Source organism: Capricornis sumatraensis, chromosome 16 (assembly GCF_032405125.1).
Source record: "Capricornis sumatraensis isolate serow.1 chromosome 16, serow.2, whole genome shotgun sequence".
NCBI classification, from domain to species: Eukaryota; Metazoa; Chordata; class Mammalia; order Artiodactyla; family Bovidae; genus Capricornis; species Capricornis sumatraensis.
This window is the reverse complement of record NC_091084.1, coordinates 41,757,930-41,768,473: the sequence shown is the minus strand read 5'-3', so window position 1 is coordinate 41,768,473 and position 10,544 is coordinate 41,757,930.

Below are 10,544 nucleotides of genomic sequence, written 5' to 3'. Positions count from 1 at the left end.
TTGAGGTGAGGCCTTAAAAAAGAAAAGATGGATCTTAGAGATGAGAAAGCTTTTGATCAAATCCATGTTTGCAATTCTGTTTATACTTGAATTTAATTTTTTTTTCTTCATGTGCCTCATTACCTAGTCTTTTAAAATATATTTCATAGCAAAAACAGAGGCATGGACAATTTTAAAATGCAAGTTCTCTTGTTTTCTCCCTTTGCAAAGTTTGCAGTAAAGTATACATGACTCTTTTTTCCCCCCTAATGTCCTATTTTAGAAATGCAAAGGGATTATAGTTTGCATGGAGGAGCTTTATAATAAAAATGAATCCATAATCCATATTATTGTCTTTCTCCCATGCCTGTTCTTGGTTCTCTTTTGATTTTTTTCCCCCATGTATTAAGTAAATTTGTATGTTTGTTCTAAGCTAAAGAACAAAGTGCAATTTCACAGCCCTAAGTGGTGAAAGCCAGGACTCTTTCCAAAGTCCTCCAACTTTTTAAATGCAAACAAGGCTGGCTGTGGAATAGGACTAGTGACCAGGAAGGCGCATTTGGTGTGCCCTCTGCAGTGGGCAGCATGCTGGCTCGCTCGCACGTGTGGCTGATGGTGGCTGGCTTTTAGCTGCACTGGCTGAGCAGTTGGAAGACTAAAATAACTTTATAGCTCCTGCTTTTTAACCAAAGGTGCAGTCCTTTCTATGTGGATGTAACTACCCCAGTGTTTGCTCAAGTTCTCACTCTGTTTCTAGTTTCCCTAATGGATTAATGATGTACAAATAAGTTTATAGACATCAACTTTGTGTTTCCAATCTGCGATGTTATAAATTGCTCTGTTTCTGCACTGTGTGGTTCCTGTGTGCTCCCCGGGGCACACAGCCCTAGATCGAAAGCCCTGTAAATGGTGGATAAAGCTCTCCTGGTCAGAGGGGATCACTATGGGATTCCACAAGCACTCTTTTTCTCTCTTGGGGATGTTACAAATCTTCCTCAGTGGAAACAGTTTTGTTGTTACCTTATGCGTATACAAACATACCAACACACGGTTGTATTTGTTTTTTAAAAAAAGACCTCTCCCCACTTGCAGCCAGCGCTGGACCATTTCCTCTGGAGTAGGCACGAGGGGGAGGCAGAAACAGAGGCAGTGGAGCAGCAAGGCGCTCGGCATCTCAGCTCCAAGAACCACCTCCATCTTCTCACAGTTCCTCTCCTTCCTGCCGACCTCATTATTCTGGGGAAAATGGAGGCCTTTGTTCTGCCCATCAGCTAATACCAGTTGAGTGTTCCAGGCATGGCGCTCATCATGGTGGGCAGCTAACAACCAATCCTCTATTCATAGAGCTGGCTGTGGAAATGGGAATGTGAAATACAGGGCACGGTAGGGTAAGCGTTAGCAGGGAGAGCCAAAGGGAAACATGCAGGGAGTCCCAGGGACAAGCTGCATGGACCATGTCTGCTGAGTCTGGGGATGAAAGAAGGAGTTAGTGCAATGCAAAGCCTCGTGTGTTCTCACGCGTTAGCTCACTACAAAGTGAGTTCTGTTCTTCAGATTTTGAGCAGTACTATTGAGGAAACCGGGTCTCCAAAGGTTCAGTTAACTCACCAAAAGCCACCAATGTAGGAATAGGCCAAGTCACGATTTGAACTCAGATCTTTTTGAATTCTAAGCCACTGTTCTTTCAGACGGGGTTTCATCTGGCAGAGGCTAAAGTGGTTTTTAAGCAACAGGCTTCATGTCAGTGTATGGGGTAGACAACCTGTCACCACCCCTGATGCCCCTTGGAACTGGGCAGACAGCCCCTTCTTCCCATAATCCCTCAGCCTTCACACTTCAGACATAAGATGATTTTTAAACTTTTAGCCATTGGTGGAAACAGTGTGGGCTTAATTTGGGATTGATGCTGTGCTGATAATCAGTAAGACAGGGGCAAGATGCGTTCCTAGCTGCAGAGCTGCTGCGTCCCCACCTGGAGGGAGTCAGGACGGCCGAGGAGAATAAGGCTGCCTGTCACCTGCCCGCCTTGCTGCTGCCTTCATCTCCCATGGGCATTTTATGCTAAAGATGCTCTCCTTCATCTTCCTAACCAGCCCTTCCTGGGAAGTGGGCTCAGCCCCATGAGCCTGGTAGGAGAGGTACCTATCCCGACTCGGTCTGCACTTCCTTGTTCAGCTCTGGAGTCTAATAGTCAGGGGAGGCAGGGATGAGCATCCTCACCAAGCTCCTGGTGCAGTCAGGTTGATAGCCTCTGTCTTCTTGGCCTTCCAAATAAACTCACTGTTGAAAGTTGAAGTCATCCCAGTACACAAAAAGGAGAGCTTCTGAGCGGGGTGGGGATGGCAGGAAATATCCAGACCCACAAGAGGGGCCTTGCTTTGTCTTAGGTGGTATGACCAGGCTTCCTGGAGGAGGTGGCTATTGACTGACCGTCTCTGGACCTGTCCTTGCTGAGCCTGCCCAGCCAGGCCCCTCCCCATTTCTCCACATGCTCAGCAGTCAGAGGATTTCTGTTCTCTGGGGTGAACAGGCCTGTGGCCCTCCTATGAAGACTGGAGTTGAGTTTCATTTCTGTCCTCCCCTGGAGTTTGAAAAAGCAGTTTACTCATAGGCAGGGCCAGAGCCTGGTATGGCTTCCAGGGTGCCCTCCGGCCTGTGAGCCTGTCTTGACTTTCCTCAGAAGGGTGCGGGAGAATTCTTTAGGCTAATGATTTTCTAGCCTTTTTAAAGTAGCAAAATTCACATTTCAAATTGAAATCTTACTTGAAAATTTCAATATATGAAAATGTAAAAGCTGTTTTAATTAAAACTCTCACTCTCTCATCCTTAGCAGCAGCCTCTTTGGCTGGTTCTGTTGAATAAAGTTTGAAAACCCACTGCTTTAGACAGAAGGTAAAGGAAAGGGCCATCCCTTTCAGCCGTTCTTCTGGCTTTCTTTATACCAGACAGCTTGGGGATCCCACTGAAAGCCCACATCTTCTGAGTCCCATAGCCTATTCTGCCATATTCTTCTGAAGGAAACAGGCTGGAGAGAGAGTGGTTATTCTCATGTCACAGTCACAGATGAGCCATTCTAGCTACAGAGGTCACACTCCTGAAAATCTGTTAGGATGAGTTTCAGAGATTGGCTTTAGGCTTTTGCTAAGTGCAGTGTTTCCCAAAGTGCTTGTTTGTGAGCCAGATCACCCCCAAAATGTGTGGACTTTAATTTTTGCTTAAAAAAATGGTTTTAATAGAAGTTTAAGATTTCCATGCAGATTTGAACTTTAAAAGCACACAAATGATTACCTAATGCAGTCCAGTAACCGTTCCATTGAGAACCTATGTGTTCTAGACCCTGTAGTTGGGTCTGAAAAGTTGAATAAGCACAGTCTCTGTTCCCGAAGAACATTTGTCTTTTCTGTTATTTTTGGCCACATTTGGGGAAAATACAAGATTCCCAGTGGATTGTCTCCAGCTAGGGGACTCTGCAGTAGATATTTAACAGAGTGGTACAAAGTTCGAGCAGTGAAAGAATGATTAATTCTGAGTGTGGGAGAATTAGAGAAAGCTCCATGGAGGAGGTGCCCTTAGAACTGTGCTTGGAGGAAGGCAGAGACTTCCCACAGAGAATGGGGGGCTGGGGAACCATGAGGAACAGCTTCTAGCTGGAGGCAGGAATGAGGCTAGAGGAGTGAGGTTCATGTGAGGAGCCTGGGGAGCATGCTGTGGAAAAGACCCCTCCAGCCATTTTCGGAGGACAGCGAGGAGAGAGGGAGGCTGCTGGCAGGGAGGCTAATTCAGGGGCTGCTGTAAGCGGGAGGGAGGTGTGGGCGTGGACCAGGGTTAGGGGCCCCACTCAGCACTTACCCTTCCTTATTGTCATCACTGGCTGGTCCTCACTTCAGTCCTCTCCACTGCTGTGTCCGCTTTCTCACTCATTGTTTCTGAACAGCAAATTTTGTTTAAAAGTTCCACTCTTATTAAGTCTGGAAAGTGTACATGGAAACTTTTCAATAGCAGCATTTGAAACTTAGGTTCTTAAAGGCTGGGTTCTCTTAAAGGAATAGCCATTATCTGAGAGTGTCCATCAAAATTAACTATGATGTTTTTGTTGCTGAACAACAAATAGTTAATAAGTACAGAGAATGACATATTAAACATTCATGTTTGCACAATCCAGAAATGATTATTTTCATTACATTTCCTTTAAAGTTTTATTTTTTTTTTAGCTGAAGGAAATCAAGGGCAAAACATTATTCTTACTTTTTCTGATTTCCTCTGCCCATTGTCCTTCCTCAATTAGTCTCAGCCTCCCCCCCACTCCACCCCGTGACCCATCATTGTCTTTCCTTGCCACTTACTCTTTCCCTGAGAAAGTCATATCCAGTGAAAATTATATCTTTTTCTTTTGACTTTATCCTAAAACTGATCTAGATTTTTTTTTTTTTAAACCTGTTGTCTACTGTGAACTTGTCCTAAAGCCATTGGCACCAATGTGAAACTATTCATCTACAGTTTCTCCTGGCCTGAGCCAGGACAGACTTGACCAACAGTTCAGGATGGCCTTGGACACAGACTGCAACCATGAGAGAGAGATGCAAAGGGCAAGGAAAACTAGGGGATAGTTGGAGAGTTCAAGGAGTGATGTTTGGAGAGAAGAGCCAGGAAAGACTAGGGCAGTAAGGGGAAGGGGTGAAAGGGTCAGCAGAGTGCAGGTGAGGTTCAGAAGCCCTGAGACAGATGGGAAATGCAGGGCATTTGTAGCCAGAGTGCCAGGATATGGGACGTGAAATATGTATTTGCAGTTTGGGGTTTTGTTTTGTTTTTAGTTTTCTTGACCAAAATGTCTAAACTACAAGTCAGAATGTGATAACTACTGCTCTAGAAAGCACTCAGTTCTCTTAGTGATGAGAGGACCACATGTTTGACCCCTATCCAGACACAATTCTTTTGACCCATCAGTCTTCTGATGTTTGGTTCTAGTTATAAAGTAGAGGATACAAAAAGTACAGTGAAGTCGCTCTTTGCAATTCCATGGACTGTAGCCTACCCGGCTCCTCCATCTGTGGAATTTTCCAGGCAAGAGTACTGGAGTGGGTTGCCATTTCCTTCTCCAGGGGATCTCCCCAACCCAGGGATTGAACCCAGGTCTCCTGCATTGCAGGCAGACGCTTTTACAGTCTGAGCTACCAGGGAAGCCTCAAAGGGGAAGATGGACTCATGCATTTCCAGCATGCAGATGGCTTGTAGGTTTGGAGCATGCATCAAGCAATTCCAAGGACACCGACTGAGGGACTGCTCTTGGACCTTGTGTCACCAGCTGCGTCTACAGCAGTGTTACCTGCCCTGGCTTCATATATTGTCTGCCGTCTCCTCCCCTTCCACCTAGTTTATCCCTTCTTTGGAATCTGTATTTGAACAGTGAGAGGCAGCAGCCTGTCTGGAAAACAGTGTGGTGTGATCTGAGGACCAGCCTGCAATTGCAGAAAGTATTCTCTACTTTAAATTATTTCACTTACCATTATTTCATCAAAAGGTCTTTAACTGTTTTGTTTTTCTTTTGTTAAAGCTGCAGGGATTTATCATCTCAGCATGTAGAAAGACTGAAGGAAGGAACAAAAAGAGAAAGAAAGATTGTAGAAATACTCTCTGTGCACTAAGCAGTCTTTTCTTTCCTACTCAGAGTTCCTAGAGTTTCCTGCTCTGAGTCTCTAAATGTTCATTTGTCCCCAGAGCTTGTCCAGTCCCTGCCCAGAGGCCTCTTTCCATGATAGAAGCAAAAAGGCAGCCCTTGATTTGCTGGCGTCAGAGGCTTGTGTAAGCGGCAGCCCGCCTCACAGGCCACCACCACACTGTGGACCGCCTTTGTCTTACCCTGAAGGTGGACTAGGCCGCTGCTGTCTGGGTGTGTTTTGGTGAATGCCTGACTCTGGACAGTCCTCAGAGGAAGGGAAGTCTTCTTTCTGTCCTGACCTCAGCAGGAATACATCTTAGGCAGTAGACGTGTTCGTGTCAAGCTCTGGATTGTATTGAAGAAAAGCCTGCTCTTGCTGACATTGCATCATCCCAATAGAGCAGAAAAAGGCCTGAGCTTCTCTGATTGTGTCTGGTCGCTGGTGACTAATTTATGAGCTCCATGTGCTCCCCGGGGCCATTTTCTTCATTCTCACCCTGGTGGCCTTTGTCATTTGATTTCTGAGCAGGCCGTTCTTTCCAATCTGCCATTCCTTCCAATAAGCAGAGAGCTTAAAGTTCAAATTGTTGATTTAATCCTCTTGATAAGTTCAAGAACTTTGCTAGGGCTCTGCTGCAGCCACATGGCTGAATCCTGACCAAGTCACCACTGATTCTACCCAGGAATGGGCCTGCCCGCAGGGAAGACACACTTCCTTCCATCCTGAGATGTTCCCTGTGGCCCACTGGGCTGCTTCGCTCCTTCAAGCGCTGGCTGTCAGCAGAACACACAGCAAAAGAAGCCTGAAACTACCATGTCCTTTGTCTCAGCACCAGCTGAGACACTTGGTGTTGTCACGGGATTTGGGAAATGATACACCACCTCTCCTGGCATCTCCTCCCAGTCTTCAGGGAGTTCTGCATTCATGACATGTACCCTCTCTCCTCAACACGATTTTCATTACCTTGTTTCCTTTTGCCTGGGTTAAGACCAAGATTGGAGACAGTTAATTTCTTGTGCTTAGAGGCGATGGAGTTAGAACCTCTCATCAACCATGTGATGATGCAGAACTTACAGTGTAAATCGAGGAAGTGCATACATTTACTTCTCTATTCTGTCAGCTGAGCCAGGTTGGATTTTCTCTGTAAGGGCAGTAGCAGAAACAGCCTCGTTCTACATTTTTTCCCCTTCATAGAGAAATCCCATTATTAACTGGCCTCTGATATAGACAGTGCCCTAGAATCACATTGAGCCCAGAGATGATGTACTCCGGACCTGGGCTTTTAAGCATTTCAGGTCTCAAGCAGACTTGAACCTGGATGATGGGCCACACGGGCCCTAAAGATGTCACGTCCACAGAGTAGCAAGTGCACACACACAGTGGCACTGTGTGGTCAGAGTGCTTGACGCAATTCTCAGGGAGTTCCTCAAGGTGGCTGTTGCCCGCACTTTGCATACGAGGATGCAGAGGCTTGCCGTGGTGGCTAAGGGACTCACCCAGGGTCACAAGTCTGAATTTCTCCCCAGGGCTATCTGTTGCCACAGACCAAACTCTCCGTGTGATATCACGTTGCCTTCTTACGGGGTCCTTGCTGGTCAAGGATGAGGGCTTGTTGCCCTGGCTCGAGTTGCTTTGCATCATCTCCCTCAACCGAGCCCTATTTTCATTGTGCCTGTTTGAATTAAATAGAGAAGATGACTGGTGGGAGCTGATACATTCTGGCTTTTCAAGGGAGATTTGCCTCCCACTTCTTGCTGTCACCTTCCAGGGAGATGGGCTAAAGGTCAGAAAGGTGCCTTCTCCCCAAAACCCAGACCTGGCATTAGATGACCTAAATCCCAGGCTTTCTGGTACAGGCACCAGGCTCACCTACAAATCACCTGGGCCCTCATCTGCAATCCTTTATGATGCTAAGCCGCACATCACAATGAAAGGCAACACTATTGACTATTACAGAATGCTAAATATAGCCCAGTACATTTAAAAATGGACAATGGTAAAAGCCTTGAAAATTTTTTCCTTTGATGTGAATGGAGTCTTTGGCATTTGGAAATACAATAAGTTGAATTAATTGCTCCTCATTACATGGCAAGTCAGGAGAAGTATGAATGTGCCTTGTCTCCTCAGCATTAGCTGTGGCCCGACCGGAATAGGCCCTTTTGTACTTACTTCTGCTTTCTCTAATAATAAGCAAATTAGAGATCATGGCTAGAAAAATTCAAGTGCCCTCCATCCTTTCTCCAAAACCATCATAGACTCTTGTAGTGTTTATCTGCTCAGGAGCAACTGCTAATAATTGCAGAGGTCATGTGAATCTACATAGTGTAAGATTAGAAACAACATCTGCAAAATTACTTCTTAGGAAAGGGTTCTATTTTGTCTTCTTCTGAAAAAGTGATTTTCAAGCAAATTGCTATCTTTCTTCTCATGTACTGTATTTTCATACTGCTGAGAGAAGTATATTTGGAGAAGAACATTTAATAGCTCTCAGAAGTTTTTGAATCCAAGGTCTTTTTTCTTTTTGATTGTACATGTTTTTCCTGATATGTTGGTGGACTTTCATATGAATACATTAGTTTGGAGTCCTTAAGCAGGAGTGTGTTCATTCAGACTTCATATACAGTCGCTACAATATTGTACATACAAGCAGGTGCCGTTGTTTATTATCTTTAACATTAGTTTATAGCTAATGCCTAAAAATTATGAGATAATTGATTCCCCAGAAAAATCCAAAGCTGAGAAAACAGAGGGGAGACAGGGGTCCCCAACTTTGCAGAGATTGGTTCATAAAATATCCTTGAGTTTGCAGAGCACACCAGTCCAGCCATGTCCCTCTGTGGTAGGTTGCCTTCCCGTCACAGTTGTTACATGAAGACATTTTCCAAACATTGTGTACATTTCAACCATAGGAAGGAGGCAGTCAGCTGAACCCAGATTTGTAGTGGCAGCCTTGCTCTGCTTCATAAAATATGAAAATCTGTTTACTTAGTAACAATAAACAGTTTGAAAGGCTTCAGACTGAAGAGTTTATGTCTGCCACTGCCTGCTGGATCCCCCGTGGTGGAGGTAGGGAGGCTGCTGACAGCGCAGAGTGCCAGGAATGGGGCAGGAAGAGAGTCGAGTGGGAACCGAGACGTGCACCCCACCTTGGGGTGATTGCTGTGCCTTCGCTCTCAGGCCACATAGGCCGTTTGTTCTTAGCACTCCATTAATAGACTGAGACCCGTGTTTCCTGTTCCATAAATAATTCCCACATTTCAGGTTGTGGGCTTGAGTTAGGGTTTGGTTGGATAAGGGAGATCTGCCTTTTCTTTCCCCACTTCTGCTTTTTGTGGCCTCATTCTTTACAGTCTTAGGAACAGAGGGGCTTAAAATCAGCAAAAAGGCGTCAGTGTGAAGTTGTCCGAGCTTTTTCCTAGGGCATGTTTTTTTTTCACGCATGCTTATACGTACACATGCGTACAGTCCGTATTTCCTGTAATCTAAGACATCATAGATTATAACTCAGCATTGACTTAATCACGGTTTTCAAGATAAAACAATGTGTTCATCCCTTGTAAATCCCATCACGCCTCAGAAACGTTAGTGTGAAAACATCATAGAATAAAATTAATGTGGTATACAAATGTCACAGATATCTTTGACTTTACTTAAGCTACTGTTGTTTGGACAGATTAGCAACCCCACCCTCTTTATTCTGCGGGTAAGTGGTGATGATAGAGTGCAGTGTTTAAAAGTCCAAGATATTAGGCCAGAATGACGCAGAGAAGTCATTTACTCAGGTCTGACACTGACAGTTATAATTTCTCCAAAGCCAGGCATGTATCTCTAGGCTGAAAATGACAGTTTAGAGATGCTTCTATTGAAATCTCCCAGCTCAGCGTCCTTCTGTGCTCCCATTTCAGGATAAGTAGATCTACAGCCAGGCTCTCCATTCTGATTTCCAGATAGCCCTGGTGGTGCTTATTATCTGCATGGTTGCTTTAGATTTTAAACAAAAAATTTTAATCTTCTTAATTTTCCAATGTATATAATAGAGGGGAGATGTTATAAAATGAAACGAGTACTCAGAATGTCAGCACTACAAAAAGTAGGAAATCACTGGTATAGACATTTTAGTCCATTTGTAGAAAATTGCCTATTCTCAAATAGGTAGGTCAAGTGCAGAAAGAACCTCTACTTGAGATAAAATTTCCTCTCCGCACTTGGCTTTCTCTCTATTAGGACAGGCAGCTGAGAGCTGCCTAAATTTTAACATCTTGCTGTCTTTTCACTAGTGGTTTTCTGGCTATATGTATCAGGACATATTTGCTTATAATAGAAGTCAGACTCATAGCTACAAATACTTTTAGAACCAGAAGACCTTTAGAAAATAAAGTGCAACTCTTTCCTTCCTAGATGAAGAAAATTAGAGTGTTAAGTAATTTGCACAAGGTACCATTAATGTCTGGTGGAGGGCAGGTTTGAGACCAGGTCTCCAGACTTCCCAGCAGGTATGCCTTTTACTGACAGAGAGTAGGTTGGTGTGGTCAAAGCAATAGATTTGCTCTCCTGCTTTTGAACTTCTTTTTTCACCTGGGTACCTGGTGGAATGCTGGGTAATAAGAGAGCCAAACCTGACTTTATTTAACAAAACACTGTATTCTGAAACTTTCTGAAGCTTTGTGACCTAAACAGTAAAGGTGGTGACTTTTCTCCCTTCCTCATTGACTGATTTCCCTGTTAAAAAAGTATCAAACTTTTATGAACATTTCGAAGAACTTTTCCATCAGCCTAGCATAGGGAAACGTCTCAGGCAACTGAGATGTTAACAGCATAAGAGTGGGCTATGAAGATGTAGGGGCTTACCTACATTTGGACCTGGACTTGATAGTTCCTGGTCACTCCACCCAAGTGTGCACAAACACA